The following is an 18,458-nucleotide window of genomic DNA, read 5'->3' as shown; positions in this document are numbered from 1 at the left end:
CACCCACACATCGTTCTCTACAGTACAGAATGTCTTTTTGAGCTGGGTGGGTTTCTTGAGCTTGGTGGGTCTGGTGAGATGCGACTCAGGAGTTGTGCATTTGGGGATTTTAATCTCCAGTTTAGAGGAGCTACTAAGCAAGATGGAAAAGTCATCTGGTCCTTAATGTGAAACACATCACTTGCAGCAGAGCTGTCTTTGTCACTGGCAGAGCTTTCTACCAGGTGTTCCCTCAAGCTGCCCAAGTCCCAGGTGCTGTCAACCAAGACAGAAAAGGCTGAAAATGCTGAGGTAAAAGCTTGACCAATCAATTACAGTACAACAAAACTACCTTAGACAATTGGCAGGGAAAAGCTGATGAAGTTGCCATATTAAAACCAGACTTGTAGGTAACTGGGCAGTTTTACCTCATCTGACAAGTGGTGATTAATCCAGCCCAGGAAGAAACAGGTGTCAAGATGAGATTAGAGAAAATGGAATATCTACCATTCAGTTACAATCTTGCCCAAGCATCAGTCACCAATACTTCTGTCTCCATTCACCCATCTTGGCAACCTTTCACAATCCTACCTCATGGCCTGCCAAAAAGAATGCTACCATGAGCTAAGCTCCCACACTGTTTTTAGCAAGATGCCATTGAGACCCCACCTATTTCAAGAAACATTCAGGCCTGAATACCCACTTCTCACTCTGTATATGTTCTGTCTTGCCTGGCTTTGTTTTTCTTCACTTGTGCCTTTGGAATATAATCACTTCAGGGCAGGGTCTAGTCATCTCTTTGGCACTTGACCTGTTCTTTCTCAGATATTTACTGTTCAGAGCTCCTCTATGAACTTCAGCGAGATCATGTTTTGGTCTTCTGTGATTAATAGCACTAATTAATACTCAAATCAATCATGTTGGCTTGTGTTCAGAAGAGAGGAATGCATAGTCATGTAAAAATGTAGCCAAGTAGTTTAAAATATTCAAATAAGAATAGATCACCATTGGAGAAGAAGTTCTGGATATTGGCTTTGTACTTCTAACACCAAGAAACAGTTTACTCCGTCTTGAAATTAAAAGCTTGGGGTGGGGGTATTAGTCATAAACCAGAATGAGGATTGGAAGAGGGTCTGTACTGACCACTGTCCTGTTGCAGAGCTTAAACTAAGGCCTAAATACAACTGCTGTTGTTTTGGTTTTTCTCTGAAGGTCTCATATTAAATAATGATGGTGGGAAACTTGCAATTACCTGAATGAATTCTGCGTGATTCAAAACAGAAATAGAAGTCTGTGGTGCAATGCAGGAAGAGGAGGAGAGGTAGTAACACAGTGTACTGGGACACCCATACAGTCTTACTAGGCATGAAGCAGGGGGACAAAGGAAGACCTAGATACATCAGAAAGACATTTTCCAAGTCTTACTGAGGGAATCTGCCCTAAAGTTTTATAAATTACTAATGGGATTTCTGTATCTTCCTCCCATGCATGTCTCTGAACCTACAAATAACAGGATTTGTGCAATTCCCCTCTTACATGTTGCTCCCTCTAACTCACCAATAAGACCTTGGGAATAACACAAACTTCAATGTGTGCACATTCTAATTGTAAGCAGACAGAAGGAGAGCTCACATCCAAGCTGGCTGAGATCCAGGGATACCGGCAGAGGGATAAAGAGAGTGGAAGTGGGCTTCATGCCAGAAGAACTAGCAAGAGATTTCTGACAAGTTTGAAGGGAAGAGTGATGGCAGAAAAAAACTGCACATCCTTTAGTGCCTTTGAGTGTGGGTGAAGGATAATCATGTGGCTAAGCCATAAGATTAGGAAGTAGACTGAAGTCTGGAGCCCTAGGTCTTCTGATAGAGATTTCCAGTTTGACCTAGGTGACACTTACTCCACCGGTGCAGGTGAGGAGAGTAAAAGGGTTGAGGAAGGTATTCACTGATGCATTAGTCCCCATGGGTTATGTGACCATCTGACCTCATACCTAGCCAGTTTCTTTGCCCAAACCTGGACAGAAAGGGTCCCTTTTATTGCACATTTGGAGCTTCATCCAAACCTGACAGATGGGGCAGATGCCCCACCAGATGGTTGCCACTTTCTACTGATTTTCTTATCAAATATTGGGGCAGAGAAGGATGTGTAACATGAGGTGTCCTTCATATCTTAGTGCATCAGGCCCTCGGCACAGCTTCATGGGGTGCCAGGACTTGCTTTTCTATCTGATAGCAATAGGGAGGGTGACTGGGAATTAATTTCAATGCTTTGAGATTCTCACTACAAACAAATCACCTGGAATAAAAAAACCCAACAACAAACAGTAATAAACCTAATTATGTGCAAGTTTCTCTGCTGAGATGTAAGTCACATTTCTTATTTCCTTTAAGACTGTTTTAAGCTTCTTCTCTACGGTTTGGGGGGGGGGGGTAATATTATTATTATTTTTGGTAGCTATTAAAACATCCAAATAGCTTTTAAAAGTATATCTGGGGACTTGCTCTTCCAACTCATTTATCTTAATTTCTAAGATGGAGACAAACTTCTTATTTATATTTCAAAGATGACATGACATCAAAGGGTTTGAATATTAAATGCCTTAATTACAGATGATAGGCTGATAAAAAGAGATCACCTCTGGAGTTTTATTAAACAGGAATTACAACTACATTCATGGAGATTTAGGACTACACCAACCTCACCCATGTATCAAAAGATTGGGTTTGGAAATAGAGAATAAAATTTTTCTCACTTACATAATTGCAATGTACAACTTCAAATTGCTAGCTTCAAAACCAATAGATTTACCACCACTCTGAAATTATCCATCACACTGACCATTTTTGCTCTGGATGTTGCTGTACTTGCTGAGCTCTGAGCAGGTTCATGAGTTTGTCTCTCTGAGGTGAAGAGTTTTGTCACAACCAGAGCGTCACAGTCAGACATCCAGTGGCATTAAAGTCTTTCCAAACATGTCTCAGTTTTCCTTGGGCACATTAAGAAGGCTTTATCTGGCTTTTCTCTGACTTTTTCACCCTGACTCAGTACAGTGGGTACCCTGTGTACTTCCATTTTGACAGAATTGTAGCTGTTGAAATTGCAGGGTGACACCAGAGAAAAAAATTGTGCCAAGTCCTTAGACTGTAAATGCTGGTTTTCAGTGGGGGAAACACCAGGAGGAAATTTATCACAAAACCTCAACAATTTTCTTTGGTTGTGTGGGAGTCATTAAACAAGTTGGGGAAGCATTCCTCATTTAGGACATTTCTGTCAGGAAAGGACTGAGGGGGATCATGTTTGTGGTGGGGTTTTGGTTGGCTTTTTTCAACCCAGCTGACACGCACCCATGTATAATTAGAAGAGTCTCTGTTACACTGTATTCATAACTTGGAGGTTTGGTTTGTCCATTACTGAACGGGGTATGAAACTAGCAGAGTAAAGGAATCTTCTTATGGCAACCAGCCTGTGTGTATAAGAGACTTTGCTTATGTGCAAATCACTCTTTTACAGCAAAAGTATTTAGCAAAGCTCCTGTAGTAGTTTCCAACCAGAATCCAGAGATTTTCCTATTCAGAACACTGCTCTCCCCTCCTGCTGCAGAGGTAAGGTATAATTGCACTGCTTTTAAGTTAGTAAAACTTTGGCAGAAAGACACATTACAGTCTCCATGTTAAAAAGTGTGTTCAGCCTTAGAACTCAGATCTGTCAGAGGAGAATGTCTGTTCCACAGCACGTGCATAAGTCAGTGCTGCACAGGGAACTCGTGAACACAGCAGTATGTAACTCAAATCTTAAGTCTGTCGTTTGTTGAAGTTAACAAAGAACACAGGTGGGAAGACTTGGATGAGCAAAACAAAGTTAGTCTTCTTCCTGTTCTCTAATGATTAGGTTCTCTCTTGTGCAACTGTTACCCAAAGGACTGAGCTGTAACTTCTGGGAAATGATTTAAAGCAGAAGGCACAGATCACAGAGAGTAAGAGATGGCTTGAACAGCCCAAGTGTCATCAGCATTTTGAGATTTGAAAATCATCATTTTGTTTTTCCTGCTTTTGGCTGAGACCAGAAGCTGGAGTTTCACTGATCTTTACTGAAGTCTGAGTGTGAAATTCCCTGCTCTGTTAGCATTGATCCAAAAAACCCCAAACCACTGGGGGGTGGTGGGGGGGTATCCTGTTTGTTTTATTTTACTCTGCTCTTTACACAGTAGCAAGAGCATTTCAGCAATGAACCTGGACATAATGCTTAGTTTTAACTTGCTTGTACCTAATTTTAACCACATATGATGATAACAATTACTTTCAGCCCACACTAGCCCACATTTGTGAGCTCAAGGAGCTGCCATCCATTACTTCTATTTTAAGGTAGTTATGAAGTCACCTTTCATTGGTTTTCATTTTTTTTCTTGAAAACCCAAAAATATTTGGGAAGAAAGATCATCAGCATAGTTGAATCCCCAAGTTGGCAGCTATGGGAATACTGGATGAATAAGATATACCAAGAAAAACATCCAGAGATGACAAACAGAAGCATCTTTTCCTCCTGGTGAGAAAGCTGGTTTCCAGTGTAGCTTATTACTCCATATACAGCATTTACATTTGGATAGACTGGGGTGGTGTCATGCCCTTTAAATATGCCCAGGTACAGTCATGAATACACTTTGAGACCTTCCTTCCAAACAATTAAACCAAGTGCTGGCTGGTTCAGCAGCCCACCTGTTTTTCTTCTCCTGTTTGTCATAGTCTTTCATGTCCTGCACACTAAGATGAGGTCCCCTTTGTCATTCAGTCTCCTTGACGTGATGAAGCAGGAGATGAGGATGGGGGCCACAGGCACTTTAGGGTACTGATGCTTCTCTGCACAGTGGATCCTGAGCTGCTGCCAACTCATGCTATCAGTGGCACTGAGGCTGCTGTGCTGCCAGTGGTGGCATCTCTCAGGTACAGGCAGTGGCAAATCCCCAGTACGGCCATCCCCTCTCCCCTGGCACACTCATACCATTAAAACCCATGGTATGCTTTGCTAAAGTAAATGGCTCTAGCCTGAGTAATCCTGTTCCAATTGCAATTTGCATAATTGCCTTCTACTTTCATATCTCCTGCAGTTCCTTTTAGGTAAAGTCTTGTCTTCTTATCCAAGGCAGTTGCTTAATACTCCAGTTTGCTTCAAAACGGCAACCATTTTCTCCCCTCAAGCGAGCTGCATTACCAAGGGTGGGTACACATGTTCCAATATACTTTAGAAAATTAACGTATTTTGGAAAGGAAGTACTACAAACTTGCTATCAACATGCACAGTAATAAATCAGGGACAACAGCTATTCCATATGCCTTAGGATAGCTCATAGTGCAATTCAGAGGCACAATCACAGCCCTGTTCCTGAGTGAGCTTTCATTTTCTGCCTTTGCCATTGGTAAATGTGACACCCTCAATTTCAGTGTAGGTTGTATACACCTGCCTGGGTCAGCAGCAGGAGCTGATGGAGCCATGATGTCATGTTAGCTGCACCTGAGCTAGGCAGGGATATCTGTGAAGTGTATCTCTCCAGTAGTGCCAGTCCTGGCTGAGACCAAGCTCCTTGGCACAAAGAGTTGGAACTAAGCAGGGAGGAGGGCAGTGCAGCAAAAGGGAAGTGGAGGTGAGCAGGTTCAGTCACTTCAGTGAAGTATTTGTGTGGCACCTGTAAAAGCCTGTATGGATGGGGAACACAGGGATCCATTTTAGGCCAATTTTGACTGCTGCCTCACTCTATTCCAGGGCTGTTCCTGAACAGAGTATGTGTTTTGATGATGGACATGTAATCCTCTGCTTTCTGCCTGCTGAACTGGCATCACATGGATCTGCTTTTCAGAAGGCAATAGCTAAATCTACCTGGACTTGTGCAAAGCATTTGACACTCCCCTGCATGACATCCTGGTCTCTAAATTGGAGATACATAGATGCGATGGATGGATCAGTCAGTGGGTAAGTAACTGGCTGGATGGTCACAGTCAGAGCTGCAGTCAATGACTCAACATTCAAGTGGAGACCAATGATGAGTGACATTCCTCAGGGGTTGATATTGGGACTGGCACTGTTCAACATCTTGATTGGCAACATGGACAGTGGGATTGAGTGCACCCTCAGCATGTCTGCTGATGACACCAAGCTGTGTGGTACAGTCAATGTGCTGAAGGGAAGGGATGCCATCCAGAGAGACCTTGACAGGTTTGAGAGGTGAGCCTCTGTAAGCCTCATGAAGTTCAACAAGGCCAAGTGCAAGGTCCTGCACACAGGTTGGGGCAGTCACAAACACAACTACAGGCTGGACAGAGAATAGATTGAGAGCAGTCCTGAGGAGAAAGGCTTTGGGGTGATGGTTGATTAAAAACTCAACATGAGCTGGCAATATGTACTTGCAGTCCAGAAAGCCAACCATATTCTGGAGTGCATCAAAACCAGTGTGCCCAGCAGGTTGAGGGAGAGGATTCTGCCTTTCTGCTCTGTTGAGACCCTTCCTGGTATACTGCATCCAGCCTTGGGGTTCCCAGGGCAAGACAGATATGGAGCTGTTGGAGCAAGTATGGAGGAGGCCATGAAGATGATCCAAGGGCTGGAATACCTCTGTTATGCAGACTGGCTGAGAGATTTGGGCTTGGTCAGTCTGGAGAGGTCTCCACGGAGACTTTATTGCAGCCTTCCATTACCCGAATGGCATACAGCAAAGCTGGAGAGTGACTGTTGATGAGGGCATGGAGTGACAGGACAAGTGCCAGTGGCTTTAAACTGAAAGAGCATAGATTTAGATTAGCTATTAGGAAGAAATTCTTCCCCATGAGGGTGGGGAGGCCCTGGCACAGGGTGACCAGAGAAGCTATGGGTGTTCAAGGCCATGCTGGATGTGGCTTTGGGCACCCTGGGCTAGTGGAGGGTGTCCCTGTCATGGCAGGGGCTCAGAGCTAGAGGATCTTTAGGGTCCCTTCCAACCCAAACCATGTTATGGTTGTATGGTAAAGGTACAGCCACACCAGGGCTGAAGCAGGCCAAACAGTAGAACTCATTGATCTGGGGTATATCTCCCCTTTGTGTTGGCATTTGCAGAGCAAATGTGCCGTAAGAAAATGATGAGACAGAGAATAACCTGTTGCCCCTTTCCCTGGTTTTCTGTCATGGTCCTCTCAGTTGGCATTTGTTAAGTTTGCAATAAGACAGGAACTTTGCCTTGAAAAGCTAACAATCAAATCTGTGCTAAGAGCAGGACAAGTAAAGACATGTTTGGTGTGTTGGTCTGAGAAAACTCACAGGAGAAAAATATATGAATATAAAGAACTTTAAAACATTGTCCTTCCTTTATAGAAAACAGCAACAACAAAGATGCCTGTGAAGATAAACAGTTATGTGCAGGTTTAATACTTGTTTGGCAATTGCCAGAGCTTGGTTCTCATCTACCTTTCACTCCACCTGGTTGTGCTGTTGACCGTGAAGCCCCAGCCTGTGAGGTTATCTGGAAAACAGGAAATAGCTTGTGACTAATACCATCTCCATGTGCTGTGAGTCAGAAATCTTGGCGACAGAAAAAAAAAAGACTAGGGGAAAAAAAAATGACAGTTTCCTGGGCCAAAGAAAGAAAAGAAAGGAAATTAATTTCCCCTTTAGAGCCTTGTGTGAGGCTGCTGAATGTCAGACAGGTGTCACATGGTTGGCACAAGAAGCCACAGATGAAATTTGAAATTTGGAGCTGTATGTTAATCTGTTGCTTCTGGTTCAACTAATTTGACTAATTCAGATTTAAAGAACACCTCAACCTGTTGATTTCATCCTTCTTCAGAACATGTTTCTTAACAGGGAGGGATTGTGCCAGGCTGTATTTACCTAAGATCCCTCCAGGAAAAAAAGAAAAAAAAAAAAGAAAAGAAGAAGAAAGAAAAGAAGCAGCAAACTCTCTTTCAAGTCCTGCTTGCTCAAGTTGTGACTTAGATTTAAGTCTGCCTTCTCTAACCTTTTTTTTCCTTTTTTTTTTTTTACAAGACCAGTGATTGCCATTTTCCATGAAGGAAGGCTCATCAATTCCTTTTTTCAGCTCTCATTCTGTTTTTCTATCCACCTATCTGAATGTTAAGACAAAACTCAGCACTGTAACATTGTCTGAGGGAGGGACACAGTTTCGCAATGTACTTTCTCCGTGCTTAATCTGCTTTTCAGCCCTGTTCATACTTACATGCTAGCTCTTATAAAAGAGACTGCATAAAGCTGTTTATTAGCAGAGTCCAGTGACACTGTGCTGATGAAATCTGTCTCTGAGCTGACAGCGCAGCTGTTAAAACCCCGCAGACAGAAGAGACGAAAGGTTCCCTCCCCAGGTCTCCCAGGTTCCTTTCACAGCTCTGCCAAGGATGTGGTGTGACTTAAATTAAGTCAATTAACTTTTCTGTGCGTCAGCAGCACAGGGCATACATTTACTGGGGAGGGGGAGTTGAAGACTCCTTCAGCAGCTTTGTAAAGTGTTTTAAACCACCAAGGCAGAGACAGCAGAGAAATGCAGTGAGCACTCTTTTTTCTGATCTTAAAAGCAACAAGACACTACACAGGGTGTGACATTTGGGCTGACAGCATGACTGTGGAGTGAAAATCTTTACATTAGTTTGCTCTCCAACTCATTCTCCAAATGAATGATGTACACACAGCTCTCCTACCCAACGGTGGGCTATGGAAAGGCACAAGGACTATCCCAGGATAGCAGTAGCTCTTCCCCTTTGACTGTGCAGGAAAAGTGTCTCCTTGAATCAAATGCTCTAAATGCAGAACTCCTTTCCATGGTCTCAGTTCCTATTCTGTCTTCCTTATTTATCCACCTTGCAAGGAGTCAAACATAAATTGATTCATAGATCTTAAAACATATCACAAGATGAAACATTACATCATCTGACATTCCCCAACCAGTCAGCAAAAGGAGTAGGACCTCACACCATGCTTTGCCTCTGTATTATGTATTATGTTCATTTTGCAACAGATTGCAAGGCTCTGACAGAGCAGGGTTGTGAAGAAGGGAAGACAGAAGGACAGAGTAGGTCACTGAAAACCACAGATAGCACTGGTACTGCAATTAAAGCCCAGCTGCCTGAATGAATCCATGCTTACATATGGCTATCTCAAGAGCAACTATAATTGCCACACACAAGAACTTGGGGTTTGTAAGAGTTAACTACTCTCATGTTTGCATGAATGAAGTGCTTTGGTTTTAATTGACTCCAGTATGTCCATGGTTCATAATTTCTGAACTTTACTTGAATTAATATTTGACTGAGGCTTTTCCTGCTGGGTAATTTTTTACATGATAAGGTCAGAGCTGCCTAGCTACTCAGGATGTTGGAGAAAGGAGCTATGCCTCTGCTAATGACTTCAGAGAAAAAACTGGCAGCAGCCACATGCTGTACTTGAGTAGAGCTCGAGGCCATCAGCCACCATAACTAAAGGAGTTTGAAATCCTAACCACTGCTAGAGAGTGAGTCTAATTCCCCATGTATGTGGGCTCCAGAATTAATATGAAGATGTAGTCCCTGATGAAGATGTGGTGCCTGATGATGGCACCCATCTCTATGTGACTATTCTTACTCCTAAATTACTGAGCTGACACTTTTACTGAGGGAGAGGACACGAGAAGGACATGAGCAGAGCTATCACCAGCTCCTCCCACAAGCAGCCACTAGGAAGCAACACTAGGAAGCATGGATGAAGGTATGGCTATGGGACAGCTTAGTGAAAGGTCATTTCTTGCTCTCTGATGATCCTTGGGGGAGTGTCTCACACATATCTCGGTTTTTCATTTGTTTTGGTGAGCTCTTCATAGAGTGCAATGCCATGTCATCTGATTTTGCATAAGCTCACTTCTTGCATGCAGGAAATGCCAGAAGACTAAACCTTGTACTCTCACCATCCCATGAATGACTCATGCTCATGGAGAGAAAACTAGATTTATCTGGATGCTTATGGAACCACACTGCACAATCGAAATAGAAATGAGAAGCATGACCCATCTAACCCACTGTAAGTCATCATAAGCCCACTGAAATCAAAGATATTAAATTAAGATGAGACCTGAAGTCAGGAATCTGAGGTACTTAGACCTAAACCACTCCAAGACTTTTAACACAGGAGATTTTCCAACTCCAGAAAACCATAGGTTTCTTATCATTGCTGTCAAGAAACTACTTAGACTTGCAGAATAAATCTTTTTAAAAGTTCCTGCTTATCATAAACCTCTCTTCACTGCTTCTGTAGTGGGTGAAAGGCATAAGACTGAATATCCCCAGGGGAAAAAACATATACTTTATTGGAAAACAGCATTTAATTAAGAGTACAAAACCCTGTTTAAAAGGATATACTTTATACACTTTACAGCTCTGTAAGAAATTGTCTTTAATTATTATAAATGGAAGGATTTGGAAGTTTGCTGTATTTTTGCCTCTTGTGCTTGTTTACCTTTAAGAACTTGATCACAACATACTTCACACAAGGCAGGGTCGCAGATGCTCTAACCACACACAGGGTGAAATCCAAGTCCCTCTGAAGTCAGTGGGAACTTTGCCATTGAAAGTCAACAGTTTTAGTAAGCCAACCGACCAGAAAACCCCAGATCTAAATGGCTCAATGTATTTAGCTCTGTCAATATGTTCAGCACTAGTCTTGGTTGGAAAATGCTTTATTGTGCCATGGAAATTTATAATGAGAAAAGGGAGAGGGATGGGCTAGACTTCTTGTTGCCAGCTCAGTGTTTGATGGAAAGGTTTCCTCTAGCCTTCCTCCATGGTAGAGGGATACAGAAGACCCAGTCAGGGAGCTGGCAGAGTCAGATAAAGTTTTTCAGTCATGTAGAGTAAAATTTTCACAAATTTTTTAAAATATGATTTGGATGTTCACTTTGCACAAGCTTTAACTCAGAGTCAGGCTGGTATATCCCATTCTTGCTTTGCAAATGGTGTTCCTGAAGTCAGTAACTTGGGAAGAAGGTTACTTCTCTGGACAAATAAAGGCGTGAGAATGTGTCCTGGGTTTACAGGACAATGGGAAGTCTGAAATGGGCTCTGAAATCAGAAGAGGCTCCAAGAAGCAGGCACAAAAAAAGGAAAAGGCAGTCAGCATGGTTACACACTAAGAAGACAATGCAAGGATACAAACAAGAAGGCCAATACCATCCTAATTGTAGGACAACCTGTAGGAAGCAAAGGAAATAAAGCAAATTGTGCAGGAGATGCACAATCCAAAATGGGCATTCAGGGGTGGAGTAAAAAGAAAAATGTAAGGCTTTAATGTAAAGCAAAAATACTTTCTGTATATGAGCAACTGTTTTCATTAGAGAAACTGCCAGACCCTTGGCCAGAAAGAGAAAAGTGAGGAAGAGCATAAATACATATGAAAACAGCAAAAGCCAAACTCTCAGCAGTGAGGGCAAAGGAAGAAACTCGTGAGATGAAGAAGTGTTTAGTAAGGATGAATGCAAAATAAGCATACACAGGGGATTACTTTAAAGTCAAATGGAAAACACTCCACCTGCCTTTCTATTGAAATCCCACATATTCCTGTAGAAAGCTAGTTACCACCAAAAAAGGCCAGCTGCAGTTTTAAAAAGCACGCTCTCCATATTGCTCAGGGTGGGACATGCTTCCTATTTGCCTAACTTTTAGCTTGCTGGCCAACACAGAATGGGAAAAGCAGAGTTTCCTTTTGGCCCGGTTTTCCTTGAAGCCTGCAAGCTGAATTCCACTTCTGACTTTGAATCATTGAGACTTGCTGTTGGACTACAGTCAAGTCACATCCCTCACCTCTGTGTGATTCAAGAAGCCTGGCTTTTAAGGGAAAAAAAATGCAGAAACAGCCCATAAAGGCAGGCTCTGGATCCAAGATGACTTGGATCTGTAGATTAACAGATTGAAAGTGTGGAAGTCTGTGGAGCAAAATTCACAAAAAGAGGAACATGGTGCAGCGCCTCTGGTCGGATAGAGTATGTGTCCCCTTCCTGTAGATTTGGAGATGTTTCCACTGTCTCATAAGAGGAGTTGGTTCAAAACCAGACTGTGGTAATGGTGTATGAAGATGTGTGAATGCCAGGCTGGAACCAGCTAATTAGCTAAATGGGTCTAGTGTCTGGTTGCAAACTGGGTAGATGCTTCCCCCACCTTGTAAATTCTTTGCATAATAGAGGAAATAAACTCCATTGTTTGTATGAACTTGTAATTAACTAATGTAAATTGGATTCCAATAGGTTCATTATACCCAGTTGGATTTTGGCAGTGGAGTTAGTGCAGCTGGCCTGACCCTGACCCACATAGTAACTGGGAGCAAGGTGTGTCACTGCCTTGCCTCAGTTTCTCCATCTTTAAAATAGGGACAGTACATGTCTTCATTTTGCATCTGATGAACAGTGCAAGGCTTCACTAATTGTAGCTCACAGCACCACTTGAGTGCCTTGGATGAAAGGTGTTAGAGGGGGCCATGAATCACACTTGGCCACATATCACTTCTCCATGTTCTTTGGGAAAGTTTTTAGCATGCACCATGTGGCATCACCTGGCATTTCCCTGGCACCTCCAGGGCGTCCTTCAATTAGGAGCCACACAGTGCCTATCAAGCAGCCCTTCTCTCTCGAGGGACAGAGGATCCCTGGGCATTTGTATGTGTCTTTATTTAATGAAGCAATTATGCGTGCTAACGACATTCTTCGAGAAACATCCTATCTAAAGTTTCCCACCATTCTTGCACTGGTAGTTTTCCCTCTTCCCTCCTCCTTTCCCTTATTAATTTATGAAGCAGCTAATTATGATCCCTCCAGGCTAAATAACTGTGCAGTTAAAGATGCATTAGATGAGTGGGTATGGCAAGGCAATGCAGAGCATTTTTCTCTTCGCCTATTACATGTATTGTTTTAGGTAATTAACATCCACTTTGTAGTGGCAACACAGACGCCTTGCTGTCTGTACAGCTTCTTGGCACAGATCCTTTTAAATACTCCCTGGTACACTCCTTGCAAAACCATGTGAAGTGTTATATAATTCTCTAGGTTGAAAGGCAATTGTGTACATCCAGGTTATTAAAGGGATCTATGTACATGTACAAAGCCAGCTTTTCAGGCCTTATCCAAGGTACCTTCAGCTTATGGTCAGTTCAAATTACTAAAAGCATTCAATAAAATGCAGGGAGACTTTCCCCCTTCCTCCTCTCTCTGTCCCTCCAGCAGTTTCAAGCTTATACCTAGGAATACCTAGGAAAATACTCATGCGGGTGTTACATGTTTCAGGTCAGCACTTGCTACTTCTTAGCATTGTGAATATTGTCAGCGTGCTCAGCACTGGACAGTACAGACTCCAAAGGCTGCCCTCAGCCTATAGATACTTCCCTCTCCACAAAAAGTAGGCACATATAAACTTGTCTGAGCTTGGAGATTTACCAGCAGAGGCAGCTCAGTGTTCTTGAACCTGCTCCTTACTAACCTTGGTTTAGTATGTTTGTACAAAGCTTTGAGGAAAAGAGTATGATGGGTTAGCAGAGTGGGAAGGGAAAGCCATGCAGCCTGCATGGGGCAAGGTGAAAACTGTTCTAAGCTGCAAAGGAGTTTAAATGACAAGAATGAAGACAGCTCTAGAAGCCTATAGAAGTCCAGTTATACTGCTACCAATAAACAGTCAGGTACATTGGAACAAACAGGATTTGGGACAGGAACTGTTTATGGAAACCTTCTAAATAAGATCCATCATCAATGGGGTCTCTGTGCCCCTTTCGCACTTGCAGACTTTTCACTGTCTGCTGCCTGAGACAGTCAGTGCCATCTCTGAGCTGAGTGGATACCCAAAAGTGTAATAAAAGGCCAGATGGAAAGAAGGGTCTCTTTCTGCTTTGGTACAAACTCCTGTTTTTCACTCTGCTGCTCTTTGGTATCTGCAGAAGAAGCTAGCAGCTCCTCTTGGCTCAAATCTGTCTGTGTGAGTTAGCATACAAAGGATACAGACAAAGCTCTGGCCCAGAATGATTTTAATGAAAGCTATAAACATGGTCATTCTATTCCTTCCCTCTCCCTAACATTCACTAGTGTCTGTCAGTGTGGTTGCTCATAAAGTTAAGAATCAGACACGGCTGTCTACAGTGTGGGCTGGTGCTTTGCAAGTTTAATTGCACAACTTTGCTCACAGCTTCTCAAGCCTCTGACCTGCAGAACCCACAGCATTAGAGCTCAGGCAGGGCCAGCCAGTTCCAGCGTGGGGTGCCAATGGGCCCAGCTGAACTAACAGGATTGGGGATCTCGCCCAACAGGTGGAAGGACAGACACCACTGAGTCAGGACAGAAACAACAGTCCCACTCCCACCTGGGACTTACAAGCAGCTCTCTGATGCCCTCCATACTTGCTCAACTTATTCCTTTCCATCTTGTCACCTGTGCATGAACCCTGTGTTTTGATTTGGATGGAAAAATGCTCATCAGCATTTTTCAGACTTGTGGGTATCATTTGCTACTCATCCTTGTAAGATAGAAATCCATCTCCTCCCAACAGATATGAAATTATTAATTGCAGTTGTAAATCAGCAGAGTGTGCTGTAAGCCAGCCGTGACAAATATCCTGGGGAGCTGCTATGCAAACAAGATCGCTGATAAAAACAGAGGAAGAAATATATGTGAAGCTGTGGAATGGAAAAAGAGAAATTCTGTTTTTAACAAAAACAATATGTGATGGGCAATTTCAAAACTAGGATTTATAACTTTTTTTTACTAATTTTGTTAGTTTAAATTGCAAACGTACAACCTGATGAGTTTTACTAAAAGTAGTAGAAGGGAAGGACCAGTGGAAAATCTGATTAATGTAATACAGCGAATAGCCTCCGGCTGGAGGGAGGAGGGGGGGAGCACAGGTAAAAACTGGGAAGGTCGGGAGATGAGAACTCTACAAGGTTTACAAGTCAAGCTGCATCACATTGGGCAAGGTGGAGTAGAAGATCTCCACACAGAAATGTACTGTGCTGAAGTCCAAGGAGAATGGAGAAACAAAACAACAAAAGCATGTGATACAGGTCAGGACAATTGGGAAAAGAGTGGAGCAGGAGTGGTTTTCTGGGTGAATTAGACCAGCAGGTGCTAGATGTGTCTGTGTCACACATGGACAGGTTCCTGCACTGCAGGAGAACTGCAGTGAAGAGACCGATATAGCTGGAGTCCATGCTAAGTGTTGCTCTAGCCAATGCTATTATTAGGTAGTCTCATTCACAAGCCTCAAATTCACTAACAAATTATTTTTTAAAAAACATATCCTCTCCATCTGTTTTCCAGCTTTATACCAAAATTCTAATTTAAGACATTAACTAAAATGGAAAAAGATTTTCCTTTCATTAACTTTGAGTGTATCCAATTTACGTTCCATGTGTTTCCATTATTTTTTTTCTTCCTGAAGGGTTTGTTTTTTGAAGCACAATGGAAACACCACACTTATTTGCTTTTTTGAAAGCATTTCTGAGACTAGATGGTGCATCTACATTTTATGAACTTGTCAATTACTCTGGCCACCTTCCAGATGCCCTGGGGCAGGCAGATGTTAAGCAACTGAAGCTACCTAGCAGAGGTACCATTATGATCAGGGACTATCCAGACCTTAATTGTGTTTCTCGGTGCTGACACCTGCCAGAAAATACAGAGCATTCAAAAGCACTTAGAAATGGAGGCACCAGTTGTATATTTATCTTCTTTAAGAAACATTTGTATTTGTTCTTCTTAGAAATAGCTGGTGGTTCAAAATGGACATTTAGCTGCCTTTCATAAACACACTTTGTCCTGCTCACGATGCACATGAAAGTGCCTTTCTGCATGTTTGATGTTCTGAGAGCCCTTGGTTTGGCAGGCTTGAGATATCCCTAAGCCACAAACAGCTGGAGGCAGAGAGCAAATCCTGGGGAATAATCACCACGTGCTTGTCCTATTCACATGCTCTGCCCTTAATATCTGCTACTGGCCACTGCTGGAGACAGGCTACTGGTCTAGGCAGATCTCCAGTTTCACCTGGTGCAGCTGTGCTTGTGTTACCCATGCCATACAGTGCCCAGATCAACCAAAAGCTGATGAAAAAGCTGAATGCAAAAGGAGTCAAGGGATTATGTGGAACTCTTGTAGTTTACAGAACAGGCTAACATCTCTCTGCCAGTTCCCAGTAATGCAGCCATCCCAGTGCCATGCCAACAAAAGCATCTTACCAAAGTATGGTGCATTCCCCAGACTCTGGAACTCACAGATTAGAATTGGTGCTTTGTAGCGTTATGTGAAAATGCTCAGTGGCTCTTGTCTGGAAGATTAAAAATAGGTTGGCAGGAATAGAAGAGACAATAATTGCCAAATAAAATCAATATAATTTTTAACCAGCACACAGAATAAATGATACCATTTTAGACTGTTCTATAAAAATTGTTCCACAAACTTTTATAAGAAAACAAACATAATTCCATTGGCTGGATTTTTTTCTGCATGCTCAGAAATTTTATTTTATTTACCAATGTAAATATATTCCCTTCCCATACTCAGGCAATCAGTCCAACATACATATTGATATAAGAACAGCAAACGTTTCATTAATATTAAAACTGCCTCTTTTAATGAGTAATGATGATTTATGCAAAAAGCTTACTTTGTGGGAAAATGAAGCTTTGTGGGTTTACATTTCACATATTTGTTCTTTTCACGTTATGAATAAGTACTGTTTCCTTGAAGTAAGTCATTACTACAGGGATATGAGTGTATTCTCCCAAGGGCCAATCTTCTGCTATTGTCATCGTCCCATTAACATTAAGTTGTCCTGAAGTCAGTAAAACTGTATAACCTTATGCAGAGAGTTCCTCTGAAAATAGAAATGAAAATAAGAGAGCAGACCTTCTTTCTCAAGCTTCTTTTGTTGTTGCTCCCATTCTGAGGGCAGTTTATCTAACGGAGAGACTGTTGTGCTCACAGACCTGTCTGTGTATCGCTTTATGAAAACCAGCAGGAACATCAGCAGAAGATCTTTTTTGTAAAATTAACATCTGCACAGCATAGACACTGCACTGTCTGAAATTAACTGATTTTGTCAAGAATTTATTGCTGAAATTATTTACAGTAAGGGAGCTGTACTGTAGTCATGCTGGCCATATACAGATTGCATTATTCTTCACAGTTCCAACTGTGAAGAAATTCTGCATTTCCAATGCACTGCTAAACCTGGTCTGACTCCACTGAAACCCTCCTGGGTATTTTGGAGGTTACCTCCCTGTGTGTTATTGCTAATATAATAAAGGGAATATTTTTTCAAGGCACAAGAGGACTTCACACATGATTTATTGCATGCAGATTATGCAGTTGCAAAGACTGAGCTTCCTCTCAAGCTGCACTGAGAACACACTGCAGTTATGCCCTAGTTTACAGAAACCTGTATGAATTTAGATCATTTGCATTTTCAGATTTGCACCTTCAGAGTTATTCAGACCCAAATCCTACATACAACTCTATGAACTCAAACTCTATGTGTTCTTCTCAGATTTGCAAGGATTTTGTCAAGCCTGGGGTGAATTTCTGGCTTGCAGTGCAGTTTTTCAGCTGGGTGAAATCTATGTGACAGTCTGGGGTTTCATGATGAAAACTTCATCCAAGGTAGTGCCTTAGAGTATGACCAGGAGGTTATCCCCACATATTTCCTCATCCTCACACACATACACAGACAACTCCCTGTAAAATGTAATACAGTGGCAGAAGCCCTCCCCCAAGCTTACACAGAGAACACGCTGGACAAAATAGCTTTTTATCTAAGCTCTGTGTGCCAGGTATATGAAACGAAGTTGCCAAACACAAATTAATGTGTAATTATTTTTCTTGCCTGAATCACTTTCTTTCATGTGTCATAACATGCAGAGTAAATAGCACCACACCTCTTTACTTTAATTGTGGTAATCTGATCTCTCAGCCACAAGAAAGCCTTCTCTAATGCCGTCTTTAGAATGGACTTTCAAGGCAAAGCAAGAGCAGTAACTGTAATAATCACCTCTTCTTTTCTTTTGCTGTCAAAATGCAGGGGGGATGTTAAACTAATCAAGAACCAGGACCACATGGCAAAAAATAAGTGCCCTAAAAGACAAATGGAGGTAAATGCTTGACAGGTAATTTAAGGTGATGGTAGGATTTTCTTTATTATTTTGTTTTCTGATTTGCCTGGTGACTAATTATTTATGTGGTAAACATAAGGCTGTCTGGCTTTATTCTAATATAATAAGAAACATATTTATCTGCTGGGACTGTCCCAGAGTTTTGAGGAACAGAACTCAGAGTGATAGGTGTCCTCTCAGTTTGATTATCAAGGACCTCCTGTGCCCAGAGGATCATTAAGATGAATAGAATTTCATTAGCTGGGTTTGGGCTAGGTTTTACATTGAGCCCTTGGAAAAGAAAGGAGACTGGGATTTACTCCAGAGCAGAAAGTCTCTTTCACTGATTGGAAAAAAACCCCAAACCTTTT

This window comes from Gallinula chloropus (genome assembly GCF_964237585.1).
Source record: "Gallinula chloropus genome assembly, chromosome: 10".
Lineage (NCBI taxonomy): Eukaryota > Metazoa > Chordata > Aves > Gruiformes > Rallidae > Gallinula > Gallinula chloropus.
The sequence above is the reverse complement of the archived record's forward strand: the minus strand, read 5'-3'. Positions refer to the sequence as shown.